This window comes from Panthera tigris, chromosome B4 (genome assembly GCF_018350195.1).
Source record: "Panthera tigris isolate Pti1 chromosome B4, P.tigris_Pti1_mat1.1, whole genome shotgun sequence".
NCBI classification, from domain to species: Eukaryota; Metazoa; Chordata; class Mammalia; order Carnivora; family Felidae; genus Panthera; species Panthera tigris.
In genome coordinates this window covers 125,698,231-125,719,552 of record NC_056666.1, presented here as the reverse complement: position 1 = coordinate 125,719,552, position 21,322 = coordinate 125,698,231, and the positions used below count along the sequence as shown (strand labels likewise).

At 48.4% G+C, this 21,322-nt stretch overlaps 1 protein-coding gene and 1 non-coding gene across 2 annotated transcripts in view; one reads left to right on the top strand and one right to left on the bottom strand.

Annotated features, from left to right (window-relative positions):
• BTBD11 (BTB domain containing 11) overlaps positions 1–21,322 on the bottom strand; it is a 314,753-nt gene that overhangs the window by 275,446 nt on the left and 17,985 nt on the right. The gene's annotated exons all lie outside the window — the stretch shown is intronic.
• On the top strand, positions 14,619–14,721 carry LOC122240628. Its single transcript, XR_006220407.1, has one exon. It is a non-coding gene; the product is annotated as a U6 spliceosomal RNA (small nuclear RNA).

Sequence of the window (21,322 nt, the reverse complement as noted above, 5' to 3'; positions counted from 1 at the left end):
CTGGAACAGCCTGGAAACAACTAACGGGAAGTGGGCACGTGGGGCTTGGGGGGCTTCCCTGCCAAAGGTTAAAGTCCCAACTGCTTGACATAGCATTTGAGGGCTTTCTGATCTGGCTCTCATACTTATCCCACTGGCTCCGCTCCTGACCAGCAAAACTCTTGTGACTCTTCAAATGGTCCACGCCCTGGTCCCTCAAAACCCCTGATGAGGTGTCTCCTCTCCCCACCCTCCTCCAACCAGCTCTCATCTCTTTGTGATGCTCTCCTATACCACCAGCATCCCATACACCTGCTTGCACTGCCAATGTCCCCTACGCCTACTTACCCCACCACCATCCCCTACGCCTATACCACCAACATGCCTTACATCCACCTACACCACCAATATGCCCTACGGTCACCGATGCCACCCACACCCCTACGTCCACCTACACCCCCGACATCTGCCTCCACCATCAACACCTTCTACAGCTACCTACACCACCACCAGCTACACCACTAACACCCTCTATGTCTGCCTACACCACCACCATCACCTACATCTATCTAGTACCAGTGTTCTCTAGGTACTACAAAGCTCTCAGCCTGTGGGCACAATCTGAAAACGAGCAGGTGCTTAGAAGTCCAGAGGACCCACAGGGACTCTACATGTATCTACTTAGGAGTCATTTCCCCCTTTGTAGGCTTTGGTCTTCTCTGACAAATTTGAAGCCAGGGTTGGGTGTCCTCAGGGTCTCTCTACTCTGACAATGATCCCACCTCCCGGGCATCAGTCCATGCACCCCTGCCTCTCGCCTTTTGTCCCCCCCCAGTTTAAGCGTAGGCACAGCATCTGACCTTTTCCTTTTTTAAATTTTTTTTTAACGTTTATTTATTTTTGAGACAGAGAGAGACAGAGCATGAACAGGGGAGGGTCAGAGAGAGGGAGACACAGAATCTGAACCAGGCTCCAGGCTCTGAGTTGTCAGTACAGAGCCCGACGCGGGGCTCGAACTCATGGACCGCGAGATCATGACCTGAGCCGAAGTCGGCCGCTCAACCAACTGAGCCACCCAGGCGCCCCCTGACCTTTTCTATTAGTGTGAATATCAACTTCCAGAAACTAAGATGATGGCATTTCTTGAGGTCAGGAGGTCAAGTCAATGATGACTGCCCCTTCTGTCTTATCCCACCCACCAGAGGGAACATCGGACTCTGAGGGATGGTTAGGAATAGCCTAGATGTTTGATAACAGTGGATCTTACATCAGAATCCCCGCAGGAGGGCTTGTTTGAACAAAGGTTTGGATCCCACCTCCAGGGTTTCTGATTCAGCAGATCTGGGGTGGTTCTGAGACTAAATTTTGAGAACCATTATTTGAGACCTTCCAAGGCCTGGCCCCTACCCCCATTACTCGTCTGAACTCATCTACACTTTCCACTTGCTCAACACGCTCCAGCCAGACTCCTCGCTATTCTTCAAACATACCAGGCACATACCTGCCTCAGGGCCTTTGCACGTACTATCTCCACTATCTAGAAGACTCTTCCCCTGTTATCTGTATAGCTCTTCCCTAACCTCTTTGAAAATCTTTACTAAATTGTCACTCTCTCAGTGAGGCTTTTTCCCTGCTTTATTTTTCTCTGTAGGACTTATCCTCACATAGCATACTATATATTTACATCATTGGTTTTGTCTCTGTCTCTCTGACTAGACTGTAGGCTCCATGAGGGCAGGGATTTTTCTTGGTTTTATTTACTGCTGCATCCCAGAATAGCATCTGGCATACTGTAGGTAATCTAATATTTGTGGAAGAAAGAGAGAGAATGACAAAAGCATAGAGGGAAGGGAGGGAGAGATGGGGGGGAAAGGAAGCAGAGAGAATGGGGAAGGCAGAGGAAGCAAAGAAGGAAGGAAGGGATTTTACAGACAAGTAAATTCTTTCAATAGTTGTAGATCAACAGCACGGGTGCCAACTTTGCTATTTTGCCAAGTAAGAGTTTTAAAAGCTCAGAAACTTTGGCGTGCCTGCACGGCTCGGTCAGTTAAGCTTCTGGCTCTTGGTTTCTGCTCAGGTCGTGATCTCACGGTTCATGGGTTCAAGCCCCACGTCGGGCTCTGCACTGGTGGTGTGGAGCCTGCTTGGGATTCTCGCTCCCTCCCTCTCTCTCTGTATCTCCCCTGCTCACTCGCTCTCTCTCTAAATAAACTTTTTTTTTTTAAATCTCAGAAACTTCAATTACCATCTCCTACCCCATCAGGGCCCTGCAGGGTGGCCCATAAGCTGCTGAGCACAGGGCAGCCTGGGTGAATGGCGGCCTGGCGTTGGATGACACGCAGCCTGTAAGGCACCAGACGGTGCTCTGAACACCGTTTCAGGAAACAAAGGACATTTTAGCCCCACTGCCTTTCAAGTAACAGAGCAGAGGCTTTAGATTTCCCTTCAGATACCAACTCGAATACCTGGGACATTGAAGGATGCTGAGGCCATCTCCAGGACACCTGCCATGGAGTAGCTGGTAGGGGCAGAAGCACAGGTGTGCCAGACATTTGCTGCCCTTGCAAAAGACGCTCCATAAATACTGGCTGAATTCATGAACGACATTTGCCTGCCTGTAATATGCTGGCTGTCTAAGGGTACAAATACAGTGACATTTCAAGACACTGACAAATGCACATGCAACTTCCCAAGCTGTAACTCAGGAAGATTCCCCTGGATCCCCTGAACTCCTTGAGGGCAGGAACTTATTGTCTGTGTATTCTCGAGAATAAATTCAAATTCCACCTTGGCAGGGCTTCAGTAAATATTTGCCCCCCCTTTTTCTTTAATGTATTTATCATTTCTGAGAGAAACAGAGAGAGACAGACAGAGTGCAGGGGAGGCGCAGAGAGAGAGAGAAGAAGGGAGAGAATCCCAAGAAGGCTCTGCACTGTCAGTGTGGAGCCCGATATGGGGTTTGAACTCACAAACTGTGAGATCATGACCTAAGCCAAAACCACGAGTTGGACAACTTAACTGAATGAGCCACCCAGGCATCCCTGCTTTTCCTTTTAAGCTCAGAAATCAAGTTCTGGCTTCAGTGCCTATGTCTAGAGGGTCTGATTCTAAAGTATGAGAGGATTCATGAGAGCCTGGATGGCTCTGTCAGTCAAGCATGTGACTTTGGCTCAGGTCATAATCTCGCAGTTCCTGGGTTCGAGCCCCATGTCAGGCTCTGTGCTGACAGTTCGGAGCCTGGAGCCTGGAGCCTGCCTCGGATTCTGTGTCTCCCTCTCTCTTTGCCCCTCCCGCTCCTCTGTCTCTCTCTCTCAAAAATAAATAAACATTAAGAAATAAAATAAAAAGTAGGAGAGAATTCAGGGCCACTGAGCCCAGTGCTTGGCACACAGTAGGTCCTCAATAAATGCCGACTGATTGGTTCACTACAAGATCTCCCGACTTATCCAAATATGGAACACAGCTCTGTGGTGTGGACTGCTCCCGAGACTGCTGCTTTGTGCCCTCCTCAGAGGAGATGGTGTGGAATCTGTCTGGAGTGTCGTCGGACCTGGCGAGCACAGGTGGAGGAGGGAGGAAAGCAGCAGGTGGCACACAGGATGGGAAGGAAGACCTTTGACTTGAGAAACAACCAGCTACTGGCTGACTTCCCCACATTCAGGGATCAAAGCAGGAAGGACAGTGGTTGAGATGAGAGTACCCACAGTCCCACAGGCCACAAGCGAGGGGGGCTGGATGGATGTGTTGCCAGCTTCCCAACATTTCCACCGTGGCTCAGGCCATCATTGCTTCTACGTACCCCCCACCTCCCTGGTGCCAGGACCCAGCTCCCTGCCAGCCTTCCTTTCTCAAGGCTCAGGGAAAGAGGCTTCCTTCCAGTCTTCTCAGGAAGGAAGGGGGACAAGCCACTCATTCTTCACTGTGCCCCTCTTCCTCCCTTCCTTCTGTTGCTGAGTCATTAATGATGTGGCAAGTCCCAGTGATGGGTCTGTTACAGTGCCTGGTGCTGAGGATACCACGATAAAGAAAACACAGGCCCAGCCTACTTGTAACTCCCCGTCGAGGGAGAAAAGACCTGTAAACAGCTCATTCCACACCACGCCGTTTGCTTCTGCCAATGTGGCCTACCTATCGCTGGTGGATGTGAGCTGGTTTTATGTGATATGCAGATAAACACTTTTGTTCTGGGTTATGTGTTTATTTTCATATATATTAAAAAAAATACAACTAGCACATCAAACCCTCTGTGTCACATGCATTTGTGCAGTAGATGTGTATTTGATAAATAAAACCTGTTCGTGAGACGTTGATTACAATAAAAATGTGAGATAAAGCACAGGGGGTAGAAGGAACTCATGGAGGTGCCATGCAAATGACTGAGGTTTCAGACACACTGGTAGCGAATGAAACACTGGGGGTTCAAATCCCGGTCCTGCTGCTTACCAGCATGGTGACTCTGAATGAGTTATTTACTCACCCGGGGCCTTGATTTCTTCCTGCATAAAGTGATTATGTCTACCTCATGGATGCTGATGTAGATAATTAACCTTGTAGGTGCAGATTCCTTGTCATTTTATTATCATGCCATCCTATTCTCCCTGTGCCTGTAATGGACGGTTGGAAAACTGCTGCACTTTTGGTTTGGGGGGGAGGGAAGTGGCAAGTGCTCAAAGCCCTGAGTGGAGAGCCAGCCACGAAAACAGGTAAAGGAATGAGAAGATGGCTTCATTTATGAGCCCAAGGAGCTGCAGGGGGGGGTGGGGGGGTGGGGGGGTGGTGGTGCCTGATGAGACAGGAGGCAGCCAGACAGCGGAAGCCCTGGCTTCCAAGCAGCAACTGTTCCCGGGGCCCCAGCCCCACCGATCTCACTGGGCTGCAGCCCACCCATGAAGGCACCGCACCTTGCCCTGAGCGGCACGTCAGAGCCACAGCACAGAAATTCTAACAGGCTGGGTCTCTTGTAACACGGATGGCCCTGCAGGAGGGCCTCGGAAAAGACCTCCAAACTCCAAACACCCCTGGCAAGGGGAGAGACTTAAGTCTTTGATTCAGGTGGGCAAGGGGGTCCCTCCAACTTTGCTGTGCATAAGAGCAGGGGCTCCTAGGGTGAAACATTCATGCAATGGAATGGAGCTCAGCGATAAACACAGCAACACGGATGAATCTCAAGTGATTATGCGAGGTGCGTGAAGCAGAAGCAAAAGGCAGCCCCATGTATGGTTACAGCTCTCACGTTCCAGAGAAGGCAAAAACAAGAGGGCCAGAGACTAAGCCAGGGATTGCCTGGGGTTAAAGGTACGGATGTGGAGACGGTACATGGAGACATCACTTCATAACCATAAGCCTGGCTGTCATCAAAAAATATAGATAACAACAAATGTTGGCGAGGATGTGGAAAGGGGTCCTCAGACACTCACTGTGGATTTGAAAAATGGTGCTGCCACTGCAGAAAACAATCTGGCGGTTCCTCGAAAGGCACCCCGTGACCCAGTAATTCCATAGGAAAACACACGTCCCCACAAAAACGTGTATGCCAGTGTTTGTAGCTGCATTATTTACAATAGCTAAAAAGCAGAAACAACCCAAATGTCTATCAACTGGCAGATGGATAACCAAATACAGCACATCCACACAATGGAAGATTGTTCATAGGGCGCCTTAACTCAGTCAGTTAAGTTCCGACTTTGATTTCGGCTCAGATCATGATCTCACTTCCTGCTGGGGGATCAAGCCCCGGGTCAGGCTCCGCACTGAGCGTGCAGCCTGCTTAAGATTCTCACCCTCCCCTCTCCCTTGCCCCCTCTCCCCACCAACCCCTCTCTGTTTCTCAAAACAAAACAATGGAACATTATTCATTCATAAGAAGGAATGAAGTACATATAAATGCTATGACACAGAGGAACCTTGACTTGCTGGTCAGTGAATGAGGCCAGGCAACAAAAGCCCAGACTGTATAGGATTCCACCTGTACCAAATGCCCAGAATAGGCAAATCCTAGAGACGGAAAGTACATGACTGGTTGTCAAGGGCTGGGGCAGGGGAGGAGGACACAGGAAGAGGGAACAGACTGCGTGTAGGGCTTCCTTCAGGGGGGATGAAGGTGTCCTGAAACAGACTGTGGTGATGGTCATATAACTCTGTGAATATGTGCGCTAAAAACCATTGAATTGTATACCTTACACAGGTAAATTGTGTGGTATGTGAATTATATCTCAAAAAAGCTGTTATGGGGCACCTGGGTGGCTCAGTCAGTTGAGCGTCCGACTTCAGCTCAGGTCACGATGTCACAGTTTATGGGTTCGAGCCCCGCATCGGTCTCTGTGCTGACAGCTGAGAGCCTGGAGACTACTTTAGATTCTGTGTCTCCCTCTCTCTGTTCCTCCCCTGCTCGTGCTCTCTCTCTCTTCTTCAAAAATAAATAAAAACATTTAAACATTTTAACATTTAAAATGTTAAAAAACATTTAAATTAAAAGCTGTTACAAAAACCAAGAGATAATAAATTATCCCAAGTTAAAAACAATGTATGGGGAAGTCTTAAGTACAAAGGGATAAAACGAGGGAACTTGCGGGGGAGGTTAGAAGAGTCTCTTGTCTGCGGTATTGGTTACCTGACCATGCATTTGTCAAAACTCACAGGACCATACGTCAAAGATGCAAATAAACTGGCCCATCCCAATCAATATGAAAAACGGTTACCCTCTAGTAGACACTGTGCTAAGCCCTGTACGTGCCTTGAATTATTTAATCCTTAAGACAAACTACTAAGTATTCCTCTCTGCATTTTACTTTCCCCAGTTTACTCTGGGCAAACGGAGGCTCAGAGAGGTTATGTGACTTGCCCGGGATCACAGTTAGGAAGTGTTTTCCGAATTTGAACCGAGTTCTGTCTGACTCCAGATCCCACGTCAGTAACCACTGTGCTCTGCCTCCCTACACACTGATCATCTGGAACATTCCCTGGGCACCTCTCTCAGGCAGTCTTCAATGGTCACCTGTCTGCTCATTACTGCCCCACTGGTGAGTTGCTTGAGGGCTGAGACTGTGCCTTAGGGTGCTCTATCGCTCAGAGCCAGGCACTTCAACAGGCACTCCACAAATGTTTGGGGATCAGGGTATAATGAAAGAGAGGCAGGGAGAAAGCCATTTGGAAACGCAGACGAGCAGCCTAAGATGAGCTGAATTCCTGGGTCTCCTGACTCTTGGCCTCCAGCCTGGCCAGGATCAAATATCTGAGCTGGAGCTGAAGAGAGGGAGACCACACCTAAACTCCGGCACTCTCAATAGCCTGGGGGCAAAACACTTATCCTCCAGGCTGCATTCCTCCAAGATTCAGGGTTTCTGCTCCTGAAATAATTTCCTCATCTCACTAACTCACAGGAGGCAATGAGAACCAGGTGGTTCATACAGGCCACAGCCTTCCTCCGTGTCTCTCAAACCCATTCCCTTCTCTCCATTTCAGCTGTCTCCCCAGGCTACCATCATCTCATTTCTGCCTACCGCCTCTGCCAGTCTCCTCCCCGGGCCTGATCCTTCACCCAAAAAGTCCCACAATCAGAGAAAAGGCTTGAAAACAGGAATCTGATCACATCATTCTCCTGATACCGAGGATAGCGTCGGCCCTTAAGGCTCCTTGATGAAAATGAGAAAAAGGCGCCCTCCTCCAGGCAGGCATAGGCCCTGTCCTGTGGCCCATGCCTTAGTGAGTTGAGGCACCCGCTTAGTTGGCACCCTTGTACAGGACACAACCTGGGTAACTGTACAGGGCAATCCTGACCTTCACTATCTGCCCACTGCTCTGAGGACAAACACTAACCTCCTGCCAGGGGCCTCTAAGGTCCTGCTCAACATGACCCTGGTCTATTTCTGCAGGCCTTTCCTCCTCCGGGCTACGCCCCACCCCTCGCTGTGCCCTCCCCCTGCCGCCCGCCCCCCCCCCCCACCTCCCACTGCACTCCACCCTCTGTCCAGACAGTCGGCACTGTTCTGGATTCCCTAAGGGTTCCATGTGTGCCCTCTCTTTGCGCAAACTGCTCCCTCTAAGACTATGTAACGCCTGTACCTCTTTCAGCTCTCACCTTAGATGTCCCTCCCTTCACCAGAGCCTCACCTGACCCCACCATGCCAAACACACGCCTCCCTCCTGATACCCTTCTTCGCCCTGTACCATAATAGCCTGTTTACTCAGCTGTCTGTCCCTGGACCCCAAGTTCTGCAAGGGCAGGAGCCAGCTGCTTCTTCGCCAGTGTTATCTGGAGCACGTATCTGGCATGAGGGAGATATTTATTGAATGAATGAATCAATCAATCAATCAACTAATGAAGAGGTGAATGAGTAGGACACAGAATTTCAGATCGGGAAAGGGCCCCTGCTCACTCAGCTGGACCACCATTTTACTGAGGAGGAGGTGGATGCCCATGACTTTCCTCAGCTCACACGCATGCGGTCATTAGAGGCCAGGCCAACCCTCCACCCGCTACAGCAGGCAGAGAAAAAAAAAAACCCGCAGCAAAAGGGATGCTCTTTTAGGAGAGAGTCTGATGGCAAAATGCGGTGGAACACAGCGGTTAAGCCCAGGGCTTTGCATTGCAATCAGAAGGCCCAGGGCTACTTACTAGCTGTGTGGCCGTGGGCGGGTGATTCAAACACTTTGGGTCTCCAATCTGTAAAATGGGAACTGGGGGAACATACTGCATGACGTGTGGGTAGCGATGAAAGAGACTCAGCATGAAAAGTACTTAGCACAGGGCCTGGCACTTGCTGCTCAATTAAAATGAGCTGTGAATCCTGTAACTGAATAATGCTTCATATCTCCGTGATGCACCCTCCTTCCCCTCCCTGCCCCCATTGGGCCCCAGGCCCAGGCTTTCCCCTTTGCCAATCTCTTCAGCACAAATCCTACCTCTGGCTCCCTCCCATCCCTCGCTATTGTGCAAGGCACAACTCAGATCTCACTAAAAGCAAACTGAGGACTTTCAGGGCTTTCAAACAACCCCCCTCAATCTAAAATATCCCCTTCCATGTCTGGGAAAGAAGAGGGAGGCTTTAATAATGCGGATCAGACCATGTTCAATACCAGGTCATTCATTTGCAAGGGAAGACCAGAACGTCTGGCAGATAGCACCTTTTTAAAAATATTCCCAACCTGTTCCCCCAGTATCTTGATGCTTGCAGCTTTGGGTAGGTTTTATTTTGGAACCAAAGGCTCCAATTGTGTTTCTCCTTTTAGATCTCTGGGTGGCACGTCGCAAATTTACCTCTAGATCTCCAGGGAAGCAGAATAATGAATTATTAGCATTTTATCTGAGGGACGCACATCCCATAAAGTCGGGGAACAATGTGATTTTTCCCCCAAATTAATTTCATTTTATTCTAAAATGGCCTATAGAAAAGGAGTAGAAGAAATAGATTGTCTGTTTCCTGACCAACAAAGATCACCCTTTGCTTTGAGAGGAAAGAAAACAGTTCATTTTCCTGGATTACTGGATGGAAAGCAAACAGGAACTCTACCTCACCTAATGCGCATGCATTTTGTGCACTCATGGCTTTAATCCCACGGTCACTGGGGATGGTCAACAAGCATGCCAGCAAGAGTGAGTCTGGATGTTTTTCTTAAGAGCCTGAAGGGGGCTGTCTGTGTCTCCACAGCACTCTGTCTATACCTCTGACATGGTACCTCTCACATTGCCCTTCACTGCAATTCTGTTCTTCATGCTTGTCCCACCACTAGGATATGCTTCTCAAAGTCAGGCATCTCCCCCTGCATCTTTATCCCCAGGTAGGATTGCCAACTACAATACCAAGTGCACCGTTAAAACTGAATGTTAGATACGCATGCAATATTCAGGACATAACTTACAGTAAAAAATATTCCTGGGGCACCTGGTGGCTCAGTCGGTTAAGTGTCTGACTCTTGATTTCCACTCAGGTGATGACCTCACAGTTCAGGAGACAGAGCCTTGCCTTGGGCTCTGTGCTGACAGCACAGAGCCTGCTTGGGATTCTCTCTCTCCCTCTCTCTCTCTGCCCCTCCCACATACCTGCTCTCTCTCTCTCTCTCTCAAATAAACTTTAAATAATCTTTATTTATCTGACATTCAAAATTTCTTTGGCACCATTTTTTAAAAAATTAAATTTAATTTAAATTTTAGTTATCACACTGTGCAATGTCGGTTTCAGGAGTAGAATTGAGTGATTCATCACATACATACAACACCCAGGGCTCATTACAACAAATGCCCTCCTTAGTACCCATCACCCATCTAGCCCATCTCCCATCCACCCCCCTCCGTCAACCCTCAGTCTGTTCTCTATCATTAGAGTCTCTTATGGTCTGTTTCCCTCTCTTCTCTTCCCCCCCATATCTTCCCCTATGTCCAACTGTTTTGTTTCTTAAATTCCATATATGAGTAAAATCATAGGACATTTGTCTTTCTCTGACTTATTTTGCTTAGCATAATACACTCTAGTTCCATCCACGTTGTGGCAAATGGCAAGATTTCATTCTTTTTGATGGCTGGGTAATATTCCAGTATATATATACACACATGTTATATATATATATATATACACACACACACACACACACACACACACACACATATATACACACATACATACATACACACACATCTTCTCTATCCATTCATCAGTTGATGGACAGTTAGGTTCTCTCCACAGTTTGGCTATCGTTGACAATACTGCTATAAACATTGGGGTGCACGTACCCTTTCTAATCTGTATTTTTGTATCCTTTGGGCAAATACTTAATAGTGCAATTGCTGGGTCGTAGGGTATCTCTAGTTTTAGTTTTTCGAGGAACCTCCATACCGTTCTCCACAGTGGCTGCACCAGTTTGCATTCCCACCAGCAATGCAAGAAGGTTCCCCTTTCTCCACATCCTCTCATTGGCACCCTTTTTATTTGCTAACTATGGCAGTCTGAACCCCAGGGTTTCTTCTCAATTCATCCTCACGACTCTGAAACATCATACCCATGTTTCCATTTTATAGTTGAAGAGACAGAGAAGCTAAATAACCTGCTGAGATTACACAGCTAGCAGTGGTAGATCCGACTGTGAAATTCTACCTTTCCATCTACGTGCTCCATCCATGTTGGGGAACGAATGAAAGAAGGCATGCATGCATGCAGACGGTGAGCGGCCAGGGAACCCGCTAGGCACCTTACTCTGAGTCATCACTCCCTCCCTGGAATCCCAGCCACACTTCCTTCTTAGCGAGATTGCTGCCCCACATTCTTCTTCTTGGGAAAGGGCCAGCTTCCTGGGAACAACACTGATGCGGTAGATGAGACCAGGTTCTCCCTAAGTGAAAACAAATCTCCTGGTGCCAGGAACAGCGGGGGGGGGGGGGGGAGCGGGGTAGGGGACTGGACAGAGCAGGCTGCTCACCATCCTGAGAACCTATGGCGCTGGAGCTCAAGGCCTGGACACTGACCACCCGCACCTGCAGCCGCCCTCCTCTGAGCTCAGAGCAGACAGAGAGCACAGGGCGGGGGGTCCTACCTCCACTCCAGCCCTGTGACCTCAGAAAGCTCACAGGGCAGCAAGGCAGGCTCACAGAGAGAGCCACACTGCAAGGTAGAGGGCAAATACCAAAGCGGTTCACACCCTGGCTGCTCCCTCCGCCTGGTACTCTCGGCCCAAACCCCTCACTTCTGCTTGAGGGTCCCCACCCCCGGAGGCCTCCCAGCCGCCCCCTCTAAAAGAGCACCCCCTGCAGTCTCTACCTGGAATCACCATCCATTTGTTTACTGCAGGTCTCCATCACAGACCTGAAGTTCATGAACAGTCTCTCTTGTTTAGTGCTTTTGTTTCCTTCACTACTACAGCCATAGCGCCTAAAACACTCTGTGGCATACATTAGGTGCTCAGAACATAGCTGCTGAGTGAAAGACTGAATGGAGGTCTCTGTTTAAAACAAAAATAATAAATATATATGGACATGGATACACACACACACACACACACACGTACACACACAACATAAAAACCCAACTAAAATTAAATACAAGTAATGAAGTGCAGGGGCGGGGGGTATTTCTAGGTAAGCCCTTCAAGGACCCCACCACACGTCTTCACACATATACTATTCCCTCTCTCTGAAATGCACAAACCATTCATCTTTCACAGCCCAACTCAGTTGCCTCTTTCCCGCAGAGGATGTCTCTGACCATCTCCCCTGCTTCCCACCCTGCTAGAGAGCCCATTACCCCACCCTCTCTTTTGACTCGCTGCTGCTGTTATGGTTGGGGTTATGTTCCCGCATTATAATTTGTTAAATCGCACGTTTTGCTGTCCTTGTGGAGGACTGCATTTTACCAAAATGGCTGCAGTCATCTGTCCCATGGCACGTGCTCCTCTGCAACGTGACCTTGCCACTCCCCCACCTGGATGTGGGGCTCCTCCCCATCCCTCGGAAGTGGGCTGTGTGCTGTGCCTTTTGGCCAACTGTGAAAGTGACTCCGCACCAGCTTGGGATGTAGCCATTAACTGAACTGGAAGCTTCTACCTTCCACCTCTTGGAAGCCAGCCACCATGGCAGAAGGGCAATTACCCTAAGACCTCCATGCTGCGTTTAGTCCAAGCCATGTGGAGAGGCCCCAGAAGACAAGATGCTGTGTGGAGATGGGTGGAAAAGCATCAAGGCACCAAACCGTGTGTGTAAGGAAGCCATCTTGGGAGTGACTCCTCTAGCCCACCTCTTGGCAACCCCAGGGATGTGCAAGCCAGACGTGTGCATCGGAGATGAACTGCCCGACCGAGCCCTTTCCAGATCCCTACGCACAAAGCTGAGAGCAAAATCAATGGGTTGCTTTAAGCCACTAACTGTTGGGGTAGTTTGGCTTGAGCACTAGTTAATTGAAACACCCTTGAAGACAGGAACTCTATTTTATTTAGTTTTACATCCCCTAATCTAGAACAGCGCGAGGCTCACAGCTCAATAAAATTCTGCAGGGTTGAACTGGCTCAGATTGAATTTAATTTCCCCCAATTTAGAAGGACTACTTTAGTAAATAAAGCCAAAATGTCCTGAGTCATCAGCTGAAGGTACTACCTGGCCCATGTGAAAAACGGAAGGGTAGAGTTTACATGGAAATTTATAGAATATTACATGCTACTCTAGACAAAAGACTTTTACAGGGATGAAATAAAACTACGATTATCCCCAGTAAGTTTTAGGAATATTGCCGGTTATGACAGTCACTGTAAAAACATCGCATAAAAATACTCCAGTTTTGTGTCGGGTGCCAGGGAGCCCTGATGTATTTTTCTTCATTCCCTGCAGGACCAGAATGGGGGTGTGATCCTGTGGCCTTGGCTATTTACTCTCAGGCACCCGGGGATAGAGTCTGGGAAGCCAGCATCTTTGTCTTTAGTAAAAATTGCATTTACTTTGTATTGTCTGAAATTTAGGAGCAGTCTCAGTTTGAAGGACTTTCTGTTCTGTGATATTTCCTGTAACTGAGATCTGGCTATGGGACACCTTCATAGGACCGTCACAAAGGCCATTCTCGGGTCTGGGATGCCCCTTCATGTACCTCCTAGCTTTCCTCAGTGGGAGTGCTTCTCCAAAATCCTCTCTGTCTTGTTCCCACCTAACTCTACACCTTCCATCTCTCCCAAAATCATAAACTCAGACCCAAAAGGGATCTCAGAGTTACCGATGTCATGCCCCGGTCAAATCCCTGCTCCAGAGCAAAGGCCTTTTTCTTCCACTGTGCAGGGCAGTTGAGTGGGAATAGGTACGAACCACCTCAAAAGCCCCAGGTGTGAGTCATGATTCCACTATTTATAGACAATGAGACCTTAGACAAGTCACATGACCTCACTGGGTCTAATCAGGCCAAGGACACTCATGGGACTCCCATGAGGACTGCATGAGATATGTGTGTGCTGTGAATGAAAGAACTAGATGAATGGGTGAACAAAGGAATGAATGAACATTGCTGATGAGGACTGAGACCAGTATTAACCATCCATCAGCTGCGGCCTGGAATAATGGCTTTCTTGCTGCAGCCCCAGGAGCCCCATAAAAACTCCCCTCTCTGTCATTCTAGATCCCACCTTCATTCTCTGGAGTTTCTGGATGTTGCAACTGCATGGTTTCCAGCTTTCTGGGACCACCCTGCTTCTGGAAGAAGCCTCATTCTGGCATGGGCAAACCTTCACCTTAGTGACTGGGTCAGGGATGGGTTCCACCAACATCTGGTCAGAACCAAAGCGCATAGGACGTGTTTATGAGGAAAGGAAAGTGCTTTCTCGTCTCCTGATTTAACAGGAGGAAGTCAAGTCTGGGGTAGCGACAGCCAACTGGCTGGCACATGAGAAGCTGAGCTGAAGATAAACCCACGCAGGGAGGAAGCTACAGCTGAAAAGGGCAAGGGGCAGCTGAGGTCTGAGGTCATGATGGGAGTCCTCAATCAAGCAGCTCGTGCAGCCAATCCTGTTCCTGGACTTCTCATTTACATGGGCCAATACTTCCCTTCTCTTTATGTTTACGTGAAGTCTGGGTTGGATGTTTTATCACTTGAAACTAATACCAAGCCCTTTCTCTCCACAGAAAAAATCATTTCTCACAGAAGTCTACCTTCATGGAGAGTTCTAAAATCAGAGAAACGGGGCTAAGGCAGCACACATACTAAACTTAGAAGGATACAGAGAAGATTAGCATGGCCCCTGTGCAGGGGTGACACACAATTCATGAAGCTTCCATACTTTTTTAAGTAAAATAACATAAAATCAGAGAATGGAGCATCTTCTTGGTCTTGGGCCTTAAACATGTATTTTTCAGGCCCACTGAAGTGTCCACTTATTTATAAAGGGTCCCTCTGTTCCCCTTCACCCTTGACTTTGCCCATCTTTTCAACCCTGAGACAGTCCATGGTGATTCACCGACAAGATACTTCACACTCATCTCCAAACACTAAATATCCTGCAAACAGAGGCAAGTAAAAAGGGACTCCCTTTCCTGACAGACAGAACCTCCTGAGGGCCAGTAAAAGCAAGAGAGGTATCCAGCTGAAGCTTCTGGCGAGCCAGGATAAATGACCAGGCTGGAAGACCACTGTCTTCCACTGGAAATAAACAAGGTCTGACCATAAAATCACGAGTGCTTTCTAGAGCAACTGCAATTTCTTTTAGAGACCTTTTATGTACTAGAGTGATTTTAAAAGCAAATCAATCATTTTTGAAAATCAGAATTTACTCTTATTAATATAATCAGGTTGTTCAGTTAAAACATACAGAAGTATTAAATCTGTATTGAAGCTCAAAATTGTGTGGAATCAAGATTATGTTCATTATCAAGTACAGGGACAATGGCTTTAACACAGAAGGCATGGCCTGTCTCCATGTTTGCTTTAGCAAATCTTTAAAGTGACCCAGAACACCAGGACCATTCCTCAGTGCTAAAGGATGAGCTGGCCACGACAAGAGTGTCAGCCATCACCCCTTTATGAGGCCAATTACATCCAGTGGTTTTGGGGGCTCAGGGTGAATCATTCAAGAAATACTCGTCTGAGGATGAGATCTCAGAGAAACCCAACCTCTGAAGTCCTGGGATTCACTGGCAAAAAGTTGCAGGCATGAACTGGAAATATCTGTCGCCTTTTTTAACAGGCACTTCTTCAGCCTGAAGAACAACGGGTGCCATTCACCAGCTACAACGGGCACTGCTGGCTGCCAACCCAATCGATACCCCTTCCTGTCCTCTTCCATAGTAAGAGCACTCTGATTGGGTAGTCATGGTGGGAAAAATATGTCCAGCTAAAGAACTGAATTTCTCAGCCTCCCTTGGAGAAATGGTGGCTGCAGAGGGGCCAAGCGTTGGTTAAAGAGATATAAGCAGAATTAATAGATGGGGCCAACAGTAAGGCTCCTTAAAAGAAGGGCTTTTCTCCACCCTTCCTCATTCTTTATCATGCTTAAAATGCAGAAATGATGACTGGAGCTGTAGCAGCCATCTTGGGGCCATGAGGTACCTTGAGAATACAAACCATGTGCTAAAGATGACAGGGCAGAAAGACAAAGGAACCTGAGATGCCGTAGAATCACCTACCTGACCCTGAACTGCCAACCTGCCTTGCGCTCTCATAAGAGAGGAAAAACAACTCCTTGCCTTGTTTAAAGCCAGTTAGTTTGGTCTCTGATACTAGCTACCAAACACAATCTGACATCAGATTGGCCAATTAAAATCAAGCTTATTGGTCAAGAAAGGCACCTTCAATTCTGGCCACCTTTAGCAATCGGAATGCTCTAACTGGATACTACATAGGTTTGTGCTCTAATTCTGGAAGCTTTGAGCAAGTAATATCTTCACTGAGCACAGGGCAGGGAAAGGGGCAAAAGAACTGAAAGGTCCAGACTCTGCCCTCGAAGAGCTTATGGGTAATGGGAGATGCAGGTCAAAGCCACAGCAAAAGATTTCCAACAAAAGGACCCATGTGATCCACATATGAAGCATTTCAGACAGCAAAGGCAAGTGCTGTGGGATTTCAAAGAAGGGAAAATCTGCTTGTTCTGGGACAGCCCCAGGAAGGATGTAGGGCTTGACTTGCAGCCATGCAGCTGAGAGGAGGGGAAGAAAGGAGCCATTCCAGGTGGACACATTGCTCGAGCAGAAGCTTGGAATTAGGAACGAAAGTGTTTGGGGGAGGATGGGAGTAGCCTGGGAAGCTATAGAGGTTCCACTGAGACAGGTATTAGGATGTACCAGGATGAGAAGCTTGCACTTGACTCTGTAGCCAACAGGGAAATAGTACTCAGAGCGCGGCTGGGGTGCCAGGAGGGATGGACTGAACAGGAAGAGCAAGACTAAGGTGAGGCTCTAGGAAGGAGGCTGACTGTGGTCTGTAGGGTCCTGAGACACTCTGGTCGGAGATGGGGGTCAGTGGCTCTGACCCATGTGGCAGGTAGAATGATGGTGGCAATGGTACGACCACAATCCTTGTAGCTGAGAGTCACTCTGAATGGTGAGAGAGACAGAGCAACTGACCACGTGTCATCCCTCCTCCCCTCTCCTGCAAGCAGGCTTCTCGGATGGAAGCTTCAGCACTTAGACTCCTCCCATCCCCCAAAGGAAAACAGAACATGAATCTGGCATCCATAGGCAAAGAAGGATGATAGCTTCAGTCGATGGATAGTTCGGGATTCCAGACACAGGATCATGATGACTGGGAATGGAAGGGAACTCACCTGTCATCAAGAAACCCCAGAATTCTAGAATAGCGTGGGCTCCTGGAAGGTTCCTCGGGGATAATCTCACCCATTGGTGTTCAAACTGCGTTCCATACGGGAGTAGGGTCCACTATTCACAAAGGGGATAGTGATCAAACAAAAACAGATCTGCTTTTTTGTGTTTCCTATATTTAGGTTCCCAGAAAGGCTGCATTCCAAACCTGAGGGTTGCTACCAAGTCTGAAATCCACCAGCAACCCAACTCCCTTCCTCATCTTACAGATGAGGGTAATGCTGTTCCCATTCACTGAGGGATCCTCAGCTCCCAGCACAAGACCGGCCACGAGGTAAGTGCTTTAGAAACACCTTCCAAACAGAGCTATGAATGAAAGTGGTTACAGGTGGCTTTCAGTGGCAGGGCCCCAGTGACTCAATCCCTATCACGCCTTTGGCTCAGCGTGGCCCAGTTATGCAGGGGCCGAGATCGGGCGTGTGCTAACAGCATCCTCAGCTCCTCTGCTCACAGAGTTCCCAGCTACCGGTGGCTTGGGAGTCTGCCTCCCTGACCCCCATGTGGCCGGCTGTCTCCAGCCTCCACTGCAGCTCATATCATCCTGCACCTGAGGAATCGCACGAGCTTCCCAGGGGCATCAAGTGCGTCAAATTCATGGTTGTCTTTCCAGCCCCCAGCACTGCCCTTCTTCTCCTCACCAAATTCCTGATTAAAAAAAAGAAGAAGAAAACAACCCTGGGCAAGTCTTTGAAGACACACTTGGGAACGTGCAGACCGTTATAGTGACTGAGCTAGGGAAGGGCTCCATCCTGGGAAGTCTCTGGTGAGCCTCTCAGGAGTGTTTTTTCTGTCTGGTGCTCATTGTTCTTCTAAAATGGGAAGGTTGGCCGATTAATCAGCCCCCCCAAGGGCTGTGTCAGTGCCGTGGAGCTGTAGGAAAAGGGACCGGTGAATTGTACAAGGAAGGAAACACACCGCAGGGCCACACCTCTAAGCCCAAACACCCATGGACCAAATTGCCTGTCCTGTCCAGATTTGTAGACAATGCAAGGCACCTTCAGCAGCGAGCAGGGAGAAGCCGGAGAGGGATCACTCTTTGGTTTTGTGCTAGATTCTAACTATCTCAACAACTGCATCACAGTATGAATGTGAGTGTGTATGTGAGACTGGGTGTGAGTGAGTGTGCATACGTGTGAGATGCGCAGTGCAATTCTCAGAGTGGCCTGAGGCTGATCTCAACTCGGTTTCTTAATGTCACCAGCACGGGATCATTTTTTCCCACTAGGCAACTCAGTTCCTGGGCCTCTTCTTGGGTCTACAAAAATACCCAAAGCCTTAAAAGTGAAAATTGTCAGCTCCAAAACATGAAAAGAAAACCGCAAAGCCATAATGAATAGCTGTGTAATTAAGTGGCTAAAACCTGTAACATGAAGTCAACATCATGAACTGCTGACGTCAACATTCATTACAATTTCATTACATTCGCGGGGGTGGGGGGGGTGGGGGGGGACAGGAAGGGCTAGTTAGACTTTTCTCATTTTGCAAGAATTCCTGAGGATACATGATGACAGCAGAGAAATCAGAGCCCACCGAAAAATGAGATGTACGTGTGGCAAAACAATTCCAAAAGCAAAATCATTACAATTTTTTTTCCAGCCATAATATAAATTTGATGGGGTATGTCTGGGCGTGATGTGGGACGGTGCCTCCAAAGGCAGGGAGGCTGGAATAAGGAAGATGTTAAAACTACCTACGTGACAGTCTGCCAATTTTAGCTATCAAAACTCAACTAAGATCGGAAGCCTTGGCAAATGCCCGATTTCTGACAAGTCTGCTGGACTAATGTAGGCCCGCATACACACACACATGCACACACACATGTGCGTGCACACACACACGCGCACACACACACACACACACACACACACACGATGGCTGCCTGTTTTCCTGGTACTGCTGAAGTTAATAAACACTTGCCCTCACTTCTTCCAAATGGAAACAAACTGAAGCTTTCCTTGATATATGATGTACTATCAATAACCTCCTACTTCTCCTTTCACAGAAAACTCATTTTACTTTAAGGAAAACATGATGAATGATTAAGATCCATAACAGAGACCCTGTGCACAGAATACGTAAGGATTTCTAGTTGTGACAAGCCTTTGCAATGGAAAACTTTTGGCAAACTGAAAACCAAGGCAAGAAACCTGTCCGGGAGCGTGTCTCCCACTTGGGCACGCCCCCTCTTTTCAAGTGCCCAGTGCAACAGGGAGCAACTTCTTGTATACAAGAACAGGATGGATTATACAGCTGAGCTAAGGCACACCAGCCCTCATGAGCCTCTGAACTTGCGCTTTCTTTCAGAAAGAGCTTGTTCAGGCTGGGCCATAGATTCCTCTAGAAAGTCCACAAGTGGAGAGGCTCTCATAGCCCATTCTTTCTGGGCCCGTGGGAAGCTGGCTAAGGGGCTGTGTCCTGCAGTGCACAGCAGGAACCCTCCTCCTTTCTGTGTGGACACCCCATGGACTTTGTGACCTTCAAGCAGCAGCATCTGAAGCCCATGAGAAGCCTCTTGCAATGGCTGAAGATGTAAAGGTAGGGGCCAAGGTCAGATTCAAGGCTCCATTGAACCTTGACCTGACAGGCTGCAGGGGAGGGGCACAGTAACCCCATACTTCCAAAGGTTAGGAGGGCCAAAAGCTGGGGTAACTTCCAGATCCTGGTTAGTCTTCAGATAGGACCCCTGTGTACTCTTCCTCCCTGCCTTGGGATATTCAATCCAGTTTCTCAAAACTCTTGAGCACCCACAGGGGCGCCTGGGTGGCTCAGTCGGTTGAGCGTCCGACTTCGGCTCAGGTCATGATCTTGCGGTCCGTGGGTTCGAGCCCCGCGTCAGGCTCTGTGCTGACAGCTCAGAGCCTGGAGCCTGCTTCAGATTCTGTGTCTCCCCCTCTCTCTGCCCCTCCCCCGTTCATGCTCTGTCTCTCTCTGTCTCAAAAATAAATAAACATTAAAAAAAAAATTTTTTTAAAAACTCTTGAGCACCCACAATGCACAAAGGGCCGACTTGGGACGCACAGAAAGAGCACCGGACTAGGATTCAAACAGCTGCCCCATGCTGCCACTTACTTAGCGACCTTGAGCAAGACAGGTCACCTCTGGCACCCTCAGAATGAGGCCACTAATGCCTACCACCCATGCTAATACGCAGGGCTGTTAGGAATACTGATAGAAATAACTGATGGAATTTTGTAAACTGTGGAGGCCTAAAGAATTAATAATAACAAGCACTGTGGGGTTCACAATTACAGTTAGTGCAACCTGAAAAACAGCAAACATTTCCTCCTCTCTTCCAGGGGCCCCTTGCTTCAATGCTACTCAATTGGCAGATGAGTTTGCTCCCTGAGGAAGGGGGAAGACGACACAGACCTGAGTTAGTCAATAGGAGCATCGGGTTAAACTGGCTCAGCTTAAGTATTTGAATCAATAAGTGTCACACTGTTCCAGGGAAAAAAGTGGTCCTGGTTTTTGTAATCACAAAACTGGACTATATACTGGTAGCGACGTGTGCTTTTCCTCCTATACCAGTGCCTAGTGTTTCGTAAACGCTGAACTACTTCTCAAATGAAGGACAAAGAGAGATGGAGAGAGACCAACAAAACCACAAACACTGAGTCATGGTGGGGGGTACTGGGGGTGGGAATAGATACACGGTTGCTTTCTCTTTACAATTCCACATTGCCAATCTGATTAAATTGATTATTCGTCTAATCGCTGATTCTTTTTTTTTTTTTTTCCGCTGTGGAACTGACCAGCTGTCTTATCATGGTCTAGACACAGTCTTAGTGTTATTAGAACATTTAAGGAGTTCTCACGGGTCACACTGCACCCCTGTTGCCGACGGCCAGCATGGGTCACAGGACAGCCTGCCAATGGCCCGCCAGGTGGCCAGGGCGGGACTCCCAGCTCCTGCACCCGGACAGCACGGCCCTCAGTGGGTCTCTTCAGCCTCTCTGACTCAGTTCCCCAGGCTGTGCGGGGCAAACTAAAGATACCGACCTCATCGGTGGGGCTGGAGGGACTGGGCTGAGAGAATGTCTGGAGACTGCTCTACACTGATTCCGACCATGGCGG